This window comes from Cricetulus griseus, chromosome 3 (genome assembly GCF_003668045.3).
Source record: "Cricetulus griseus strain 17A/GY chromosome 3, alternate assembly CriGri-PICRH-1.0, whole genome shotgun sequence".
Classification (NCBI taxonomy): domain Eukaryota; kingdom Metazoa; phylum Chordata; class Mammalia; order Rodentia; family Cricetidae; genus Cricetulus; species Cricetulus griseus.
The window spans coordinates 22,728,250-22,738,312 of record NC_048596.1 but is presented as its reverse complement, the minus strand read 5'-3'; positions in this window follow the sequence as shown (position 1 = coordinate 22,738,312).

The window sequence follows — 10,063 nt, the reverse complement described above, 5'->3', positions numbered from 1 at the left end:
AAGCTTTCCTTTCACTTTTAGTGTTGGAACCCAGTGTCTGCTATTAACTGTCTGGAAACCTGGTCAACAGGTACCAGGTTCTGTCTTGGATCCACTGGGGTTGCTACTCTTGATGATGGAGTCTGGGTGATGACCCCTCTGTCCCAGAGATATCTGTTTTTGAGCTCTCAAGAGATGTGGGGATGCTGGTCTCTCAACTTTGGCTCACTGACCTTAACTGGGTCATGGAAATACTCTCTCCATCTAAAAAACTCATATTAAGGGTGCACTTTATGGCAGGATACAAGATTAACTCAAAAAAATCTGTAGCCCTACTATATACAGATGACACATTGGTGAAGAAAGAAATCAGAGAAACATCACCCTTTACAATTGCCACAAACAACATAAAATACATTGCGGTAATGCTAATCAAAAATGTGAAAGACCTGTATTACAAGAACTTTGAGTCTTTAAAGAAAGAAATTAAAGAAGATACTAGAAAATGGAAAGATCTCCCATGTTCTTGGATAGATAGGATCAACATAGTAAAAATGGCAATCTTGCCAAAAGCAATCTACAAATTCAATGCAATCCCCATCAAAATCCCAACACAACTCTTCACAGACCTTGAAAGAACAATTCTCAACTTTATATCGAAAAACAAAAGACCCAGGATAGCCAAAACAACTCTGTACAATAAAGGATCTTCTGGAGGCATCACCATCCATGGCTTTAAGCTCTATTACAGAGCTACAGTCTTGAAAACAGCTTGGTATTGGCACAAAAATAAACAGGTAACCAATGGAATAGAATTGAAAACCCTGATATTAACCCACACACCTATGAACACTTGATTTTTGACAAAGAAGCTAAATTTCTATGATGAATAAAGAAAGCATCTTGAACAAATGGTGCTGGCATAACTGGATGCGGACATGTAGAAGACTGCAGATAGATCCATGTCTATTGCCATGCACAAAATTTAAGTCCAAATGGATCAAATTCCTCAACATAAATCCAGCCACACTGAACCTATTAGAAGACAAAGTGGGAAATACCCTTGAACTGCTTTCTGAACATAACACCAGTCGCACAGACACTGAGATCAACAATTGATTAATGGGACCTCCTGAAACTGAGAAGCTTTTGTAAGGCAAAGGACACAGTCAGCAAGACAAAACGGCAGCCTGCAGACTGGGAAAAGATATTCACCAACCCCACATCTGACAGAGGGCTGATCTCCAAAATATAAAAAGAACTCAAGGAGCTAGTCTCCAAAACACCAAACATTCTAATTAAAAAGTGGGGTACAGAACTAAATAGACAGTTCTCAATAGAGAAATCTAAAATGGCTGAGAGACACATAAGAAAGTGTTCAACATCCTTAGCCATCAGGGAAATGCAAATCAAAACAACTCTGAGATACCATCTTACTCCTGTCAGAATGGCTAAAATCAAAAACACCAATGACAGTTTATGCTGGAGAGGATGTGGAGAAAGGGGAACACTCCTCCACTGCTGGTGGGAGTGTCAACTTGTACAGCCACTTAGGAAATCAGTATGGTGACTCCTCAAGAAAATGGGAATCAGTCTACCACAAGATCCAGCAATTCCACTCTTAGGTATATACTCAAAAAATGCACATTCATACAAGGACATCTGTTCAACAATGTTCATAGCAGCACTATTTGTAATAGCCAGAAACTGGAAGCAGCCTAGATGCCCCTCAGCTGAAGAATGGATAGAGAAAATGTGGTACATATACAATGGAGTACTACTCAGCTGAAAAAAAAAACAATGGAATCTTGAAATTCGCAGAAAAGTGGATGGACCTAGAAGAAACCATTCTGAGCAAGGTTAACCAAATCACAGAAAGACAAACATGGTATGTACTCACTCATATGTGGATTTTAGACATAGAGTAAATGTTTACCAGCCTACAATCCACACTGCCAGAGAAGCTAGTAAACAAGGAGGACCCTAAGAGAGACATACATGGTCCCCTGGAGAAGGGGAAAGGGACAAGATCTCCTGAGCAAATTGGGAGCACGAGAAGAGGGGGAGGAAGCTAGGAGAATGAGAAGGGGAGAAGAGGAGGGGTGAAGAGGACATGAGGGAGCAGAAAGTTTGAGTCGGGGGAAGAATAGAAGAAAACAAGAATGGAGATACCATAATAGAGGGAGACATTTTTGGTTTACAGAGAAATCAGGCACTAGGGAAATGTCTGGAGATCTACAAAGATGACACCAGCTAACAATCTAAGCAACAGAGGAGAGGCTACCTTAAATACCCTCCACTGATAATGAGATTGATGACTGACTTATATGCCATTCTATAGCCTTCATCCAGCAGCTAGTGGAAGTAGAAGCCGACACCCACAACTGATCATTGAACTGAACTGGAATCCAGTTGCAGAGAAGGATGAGTGATGAGCAAAGGGTTCCAGACCAGGCTGGTGAAACCCACAGAAACAGCTGACCTGAACATCGGGGAGCTCTTGGTCTCCAGACTGATAGCTGGGATACCAGCATGAGATTGATCCAGGCCCCAGGAACATGGGTTTTAGTGAGGAAACCTCAGAAATCTACGGGACCTCCTGTAGTAGTTCAGTACTTATCTCTAGCATAGGTGTGGACTTTGGGAGCCCATTCCACATAGAGGGATACTCCCTGAGCCAAGACACATGGGGGTGGGCCTAGGCCCTATTCCAAAGATACCATAGATTCTGATGACACCCTATGGAAGTTCTCACCCTCCAGGGGGAGTAGAACAGATATGTGATAGGTAGGGTCTTAGTTGAGGAGGGTGGTAGGGGAGGAGGGGAGGGAGAGGGAACTTGGATTGACATATAAAACAATCTTGTTTCCAATTAAAAAAATCTGCAAAAAGGGTGCACTTTAGCACCTAAGAATAACTTTGGCACCTGAACATGTCTCTGCTTTCTTTTCTGTCTGCTCCAAGCCATTTGTGTAACTCTTACATTCTCTGAACTTTTCTATATGCTATTGTAACCATATTGCCATGTCCTATCTAACCCTGTGAAGGCTGAAGGAATACTGTCTGCCAGGCCCTCTGTTCCTAAATGCTGCTACACTGCCCATGCAGCCCGCCCTGACCCCCTGCTGGACAGCCCATGCTGTTGTAGAGCCCACCCAAACTCTCAGCTTTAGTCTCCGCATGGATACCACAGTTCATGGCCCCCAGGCCTCTACTACAGACCTCACCTCCTGCAGCTGCCAGAGTCCCCTTCCTTGCAGCCTGCCTGAGTTCCACTAACACTGCAACAGCCTCCTCTCCCCCTAACCCATCTGACACAGAGACACACCCACCCCTGTGTTAGTCCTGTCCATTCTGCATGGCCCAGTTCAACCTGGTCTGTTAGGAAGTCTATGCTCACAGAGCACAAGCAAAACCATATCATCCTCTCCAATGCTCCTTAACAGGTAACCTAAACAAACAACATCTGTACTCTTCCTGAAAACTGCAGCATCCTTAGGCCCATTTCCGGGTCACAAAAATCCTTTCAATGATTGTTTCTTAAATACCTCCCCAAAGAGTGGTCTGCTAAGTCCAGCAACTTCTTTAGGTCCTTCTGGGCATCTGTGGTGCCCCTCTGGTAAGTTAGCTTCCTCCTGGAAGTTCTGCAGCTTTCTTAGACCGGTGTCTGGGCTGCTGAGATCCTTCCTTCTTCCACTGTGACTCTCGGAGCTTTTTCCAGATGTGCTGCTTCCTCCTCACTTGCATCACTCCAAAAATCCCCATCCTTCCAGCTGGAGGTCTAGCCTGTTCTAAAGCTGCATTCCCTGCCACCCTTGCTCCAGTGTCTGCTCCACCTCTCTTGTTATACTGTTATAGCCGCTGCCTACAGTTTATGGCCTTGGCTTTGTTATCTCACTTCTCCCTCTGCCAAGGTCCTTGCCACTTTCCCACCTGAACCATCTCCTGTCCTGACACTGCCTACAGCTTAAACTGAGTCATAGAAAAAGAACTGTAATATCCTATTACGACAAAAGATTACCACACTTAGAGTTTGTTTACATGCTTAAAATCTCCAATTAAATCTTCAGCTCACGCTGTAAGGTTCAAGGTTAACAGGCATAAAGCTGCAAGTACTAACATTATAAAGCTTATATTGACTTACTATAAATGGTTAAAAATAATTAAAACATACAAGTTAACAATCAATTACCTTATAAAAAATGAAATTCTATCAGTTACTAGATGAAGGTTCTATGATGACAGGGTAGTCACCAATATGATTACAGGAGAAGGCTAGTTCAGGCACTCTCCCTACTGTTGCTGGGGGTCTTAGCTGGGGTCCTCCTTGTGGATTCCTGACAATTTCCCTGGCACCAGGTTTCTTCCTAACCCCATAATGGCTCTCTCTATTAAGATATCTCTTTCATTGCTCTTCCTCTCCATCTGTCCCTAAATTTGACCTTCTCATTCTCTCCTGTTCTCATACTCCACCTCCCCTCTACCACCCTCCCTTCCAGTTTACCCAGGAGATCTCATCTATTTAACTTTCCCAGGGTGATCCATGCATCCCTCTTAGTGTCCTCCTTGTTACCTAGCTTCTCTGGAGCTGGGATTGTAGTCTGGTTATCCTTTGCTTTACATCTAATATCTGCTTTTGAGTGAATACATACTGTGTTTGTCTTTCTGGGTCTGGGTTACCTCACTTAGGATTATTTTTTCATCTTTTTTGTTTGAATTAGAAACAGGGTTGATTTACATGGCAATGCCAGTTCCCTTCTCCACCCGTCCTCCCCTACCACCACCACCCGAACTAAAACCCTACCTATCACATATCCTTTCTGTTCCCCCTGGGTGGTGAGGCCTTCCATAGGGTGTCATCAGAGTCTATAGTATCCTTTGGGATAGGGCCTAGGCCTACCTCCGTGTGTGTTGGCTCAGGGTGTATTCTCTATATGGAATGGGCTCCCAAAGTCCACACCTTTGCTAGGGATAAGTATTGAACTTCTACAGGAGGTCCCATAGATTGCTGAGGTTTCATTACAGAAACCCATGTTCCTGAGGTCTGGATCAGTCCCATGCTGGTATTCCAGCTATTTCCATCCATTTGTGTCTGCAAATTTCATGATGTTATTGTGTTTCACAGCTGAGTAGTACTCCATTGTACAAATGCAACATGTTTTCTTTGTCCATTCTTCGGTTGAGGGTTTCTAGGTTGTTTCCAGGTCTGACTATTACAAATAAATAATGCTGCTATGAACATTGTTGAACAAATGTCCTTTTGGTATGATTGAGCATCCTTTGGGTATATGCCTGAGGGTGGTAATGCTGGGTCTTGAGGTAGGTTGATTCCCAATTTTCTGAGAAATCGCCATACTGATTTCTAAATTGGGCCATTCAGTTTGCACTCCTACCAGCAGTAGAGGAATATTCTCTTACTTTACATCCTCTCCAACATAAGCTGTCATCAGTGTTTTTGATCTGATAGGTGTAGGATGACATTTCAGAGTTAAATGTCTTTCTGCTATTTGAGATTCTTCTGTTGAGAATTCTCTGTTGAGATTTGTTCCCTACTTTAAAATTGGATTATTTGGTAATTTGGTGTCTAGTTTCTTGAGTTCTTTTTATAATTTGGAGATCAGTCCTTTGTCAGATTCGGTGAAGATCTTTTCCCATTCTTCAGGCTGGCATTTCTTCTTATTTACCATGTCCTTTGCCTTACAGAAGCTTCTCAGCTTCAGGAGGTCCCATTTATTGGTTGTTGTTCTCAGAGTCTATGCTATTGGTGCTATATTTAGGGAGTGGTCTACTGTGCCTATGAGTTCAAGGATACTATTGATTTTCAAATAATCCAATTAAAAATGGAGTACAGATCTAAACAAAGAATACTCAACATAGGAAACCAAAATGGTTGAGAAACTCAAATAAATGTTCAACATCCTTAGCCACCAGGGAAATGCTAATTAGAACTAGTTCTAGATTCCATCTTACCTCTGTAATAATGGCTAATATCAAAAGCACAAGTGACAGCTCATTCTCTTGAGGATGTGGAGCAAGAGGAATACTCCTCCACTGCTGGTGGGAATGCAAACTTGTACAGCCGCTTTTGTAACCAATAGGGTGGTTTCTCAGAAAACTGGGAATATAAGTACAAGACCCAGCTCTATTTCTCTTGGGCATATACCCAAAGGAGACTCCATTCTATCATCACAAAGACACTTTTTTAAAAACTATGTTCATTGTGGCTTTACTCATAATAGCCAGAAACTGGAAACAGCCTAAATGTCTCTCAACTGAAGAATGGATAAGGAAAATGTGGTACATTTACACAACGCATAGTAGTACTCAGATGTTAAAAACAATGACATCATGAAATTTGTAGGCAAATGGATGAAACTACTAAAAATCACCCTGAGTGAGGTAACCCAGACCCAGAAAGACAAATGTGGTATGTATTCATTTATAAGTGGATATTAGCTGTAAAGCAAAAAATAATCATGCTGTAATCCACAGATCCAGACAGACTATGCAACAAGGAGGGCGTAAGTGGGGTGGGGGAGGAAGTATCTCCCTGGATAAACTGGGGGTGGGGACAGGAGGGATAAAGTGGGGGGTGGGTGGGAAAGTGAAAATACTGAGAGAAATGACTTGAATTTTAGTTGGGGGTATTTCAAGCATGAGATGGAAACCTAGTGCTATGGAGACTCCATGGAATTTATGAGAGTAACCTTAGCAAAGACTCCCAGTAATGGGGGATATAGACCTTGAAGCAGCCATCTTCTGTAACCAGGCAAGGCCTCAAATGGAGGGATTTGGACACCAACCTAGCCACAAAACCTAAAGAAAACCTACATAAAACCTTTGACTTACAGTTTGCCCTGCATGCAGAGTGTTCTGGAACTGGAGCCTAGCAGAATTGCTATCAAAGAGACCAGAGAGACTTCATTCAGCAACTGATGAGAGCAGTTTCAGAACCCCACATCAAACATTAGGTGGAGTTCAGGGAGTCCTGCAAAAAAGTGGAAGAAATATGGGAGAAACCAGAGGAGGCAGGGTCACCATGAGAAGAGTGTCTATAAGATCAACTGACTGAGACTCATGAGAACTCACAGAGATCAGGGAGCCTGTAAGACTCCAATCTAGATTCTCTACATATATGTTAAGGCTGAGTAGCTTGGTGTTTTTTTGTGGGACTCCTAACAGTGGGAGAGGGGATTGTCTCTGATTCTTTTGTCTGTTTTTGGAACCCTTTTCCTCCTACTGTGTTGTCTCATCCAGCTTTGATATGATGACATGTGTCTGATCTTATTGCAGCCTATAATTCTATTATGCCATGTTTGCTTGATGTCCCTTGGAGGCCTACTCTTTTCTGAGAGAAGAGGAGGGAGAGGAAACTGGTTGGGACGTAATATATGATAGAAGAATAAATAAAAATAAAAATATGGGTCTGAAGTTATGACAGTCCCAAAAATGTGTTAAGGTCTGAAGATGTGAAAGCTTAAGTAAGTCATAAAGGTCTGTGAAAGTCATTTATGGATCCAAAAAAGTAATTTAAGGTATATTCAAACTTGTTTCAGATTTCTTTCCTTCTCTCTATGCTGTTTGGGTCCCACTCACCCCTCTACTTCACGCATAGTCAAAATACACTCCTGAGTCTCTTCTCTTCCTTTCCTCAGCCTCCATTTGTATACTCTCTCATTCTCCCAAATCCCAAATCCCCTCTTATCTTCTGTCTAGTTCTTTAGTTAAACCTATTTTGTGGGATGCCACCTTCCTTTCTCTCACTGCATGTCATACTCAACGACCCTGCTGCCTACATTTCCAAAACCCAATACTCTCCACCCTTAACCAGCCTCTGCCTAAGCCTCAAACCTATCATTTCTATGCTCTGCCTGTTCACCCTACAATACTTCCGTATTAGTAATCAAAAACCTAATGGAACCTTCCACCTAGTCCAAGACCTTTGCTCCATTGATACTGCTGTTGTTCCCTTCATACCCTTAAGTCTCTAACCCTTAGGCTATTCTTCCCATTATCCCTGACAATACAACTTGCTTTTCAGTCCTAATCCTTCAAGATGTTTTTTTTTTCCCTCAATACTCCTAGGTACTAATTTTCAAGATCTTTTTGCCTTTACTTGGACAGATCCTGATACTCAACAGTCCTGACAAATGACTTGGATTGTTTTTCCCTAGGGTTCAGAGACAGTCCCCACATTTTCCACCAGGCACTTGCTATGGACATGGCCTGCCTTCCCTTTTTTCCCTCCTGCCTATTTCAGTGTATAGATGACCCCCTCCTTTGCAGCCCTTCCCTTCCTGATAGACAACTTGATACTGCCTCAATTCTTAATTTCCTCAGTTCCAGAGGCACCCAGCTCTCACCTTTCAAAGCTAAACTCTCCTCTCCCCATGTCAACTAAATTCTCTGTTACACCAACCTATAGATACCCACTTTAAACCATCTTGTTCATCCTCACTCCTTATCTCTGCCCTCATGAACAATATCCTGCATTCATGTGTCCCTGGGTACCCCATCCTTGTACATTCCCTATACCAAGATCCTTCTTCCTTCCATCAACAAACAATTCCTTAAACTTAAAATGTTCCACAGCTGGCATCCCTCTCTACAAGCCCTTGCCACAGTCCCTCTGATTGACTCTAAATCTAACAAACTCTGGGATCCCCTCTCACAACCTATTGATCCCCTCTCACAATCTATTCCCACCATTCTATCTCCCCAACTCCTAATTTACAAAGAACTCCAATGGTCCTACTGTTTCAGATTCTATTTCTCCAAACTTCTCTCTTATCAAAAACTTGTCACTTTTCTTACACGCACTCCCCTCAGTCCCTCCATACTTAACCCTTTACCTCAACAACAGTCCCCAGATCTTCACACCTGTCTGAATCTTTCAAAAACCTCCTACCTCATCCCTCTCATACACAAGAGGGTCCTCTAACTACTGCTTACACTCTTATTCTGATGACAGCTCTTTCCTGCCAGGTGGCCACGCCAGACTGTCTCCTCCATTATCACTAAAGACAATAATTGTGCCAACATGACATCCTGTCAAGCCACCCTTTTACCCTACTTTTATGACTCACTTTAATCACTCATTCCACTTCCTTACACACTACCCTATTGCATAACCCAGATAAGCACATATTTGACCTTCCTTCAACACAGGTATTTCCTAGCCTTCACTTTGCATACTCATTCTCACCCTCTGTTGCCTGCTCCCTCAAGAATACCCATCCCCCACACATCTCATCTCTTTTTTCACACTCAAACTGTTTCCTCTGCCCAGATGATTGCCATACCTCCATCACCAACTGACTCTCTAAATGTTACACTCCCAATTACAAGACATAACCACATCCATCTCCTCTCCAACACACACACACTCTCATAGCCAAGCCCTCACTTGGTTCAAGGCCAACCAACAAACTCTTTGCTAAGCTTCACTGATACTTCCTTCAGTGCCTTCCACTACTTTCTTTGCGCCTCTCTTCAAAGCCCTCCATTATTAGCTACAGACCCTTTAGCTGCTGGTATCTCAGTTGCCAATGGCCCACCCTCATAACTGATTGTTCATCCCCTTGACAATTCAAGTCCTCCTTTTCGAACCAAAGTCAAGTTCTCTCAACCTTTCCACACCAACCTTCAAAACCTGTTACAGATCATTCTTCTCATCATTTGCAAGTACCTCCCCAATCATCCATGTTCCTAAAAGATTTCAATTGTAGAACCTATGTAAGCACTGCAGGAAAGACTATTCTGATACAACAAAGCCTCTTAAATTATGTTCTTCCCAACACAACCAGATCCTGCTTTCAGGCAGTTGTTCCACAATTAACTTTATATGCTAATCTATTTTTCCCTGACTATTCTCAAGAACTCTCAACGGACTCCAGATAAGTGCTCCTGTCAACCAATAGTCTAAGTTTTCCTGCCTTTGACTATTCCGAAGGGTGGGATCTCCTCCCACTCCCCTTACCCCCAATTCCCCAGTCTTGGTCCTCTTCCCAACTGCCAGGACCATAAACTAAAGTTTCAAATTGAAACCCTAAAGAAAATTTCTTTTCTAAACTCCTTAGCTTTC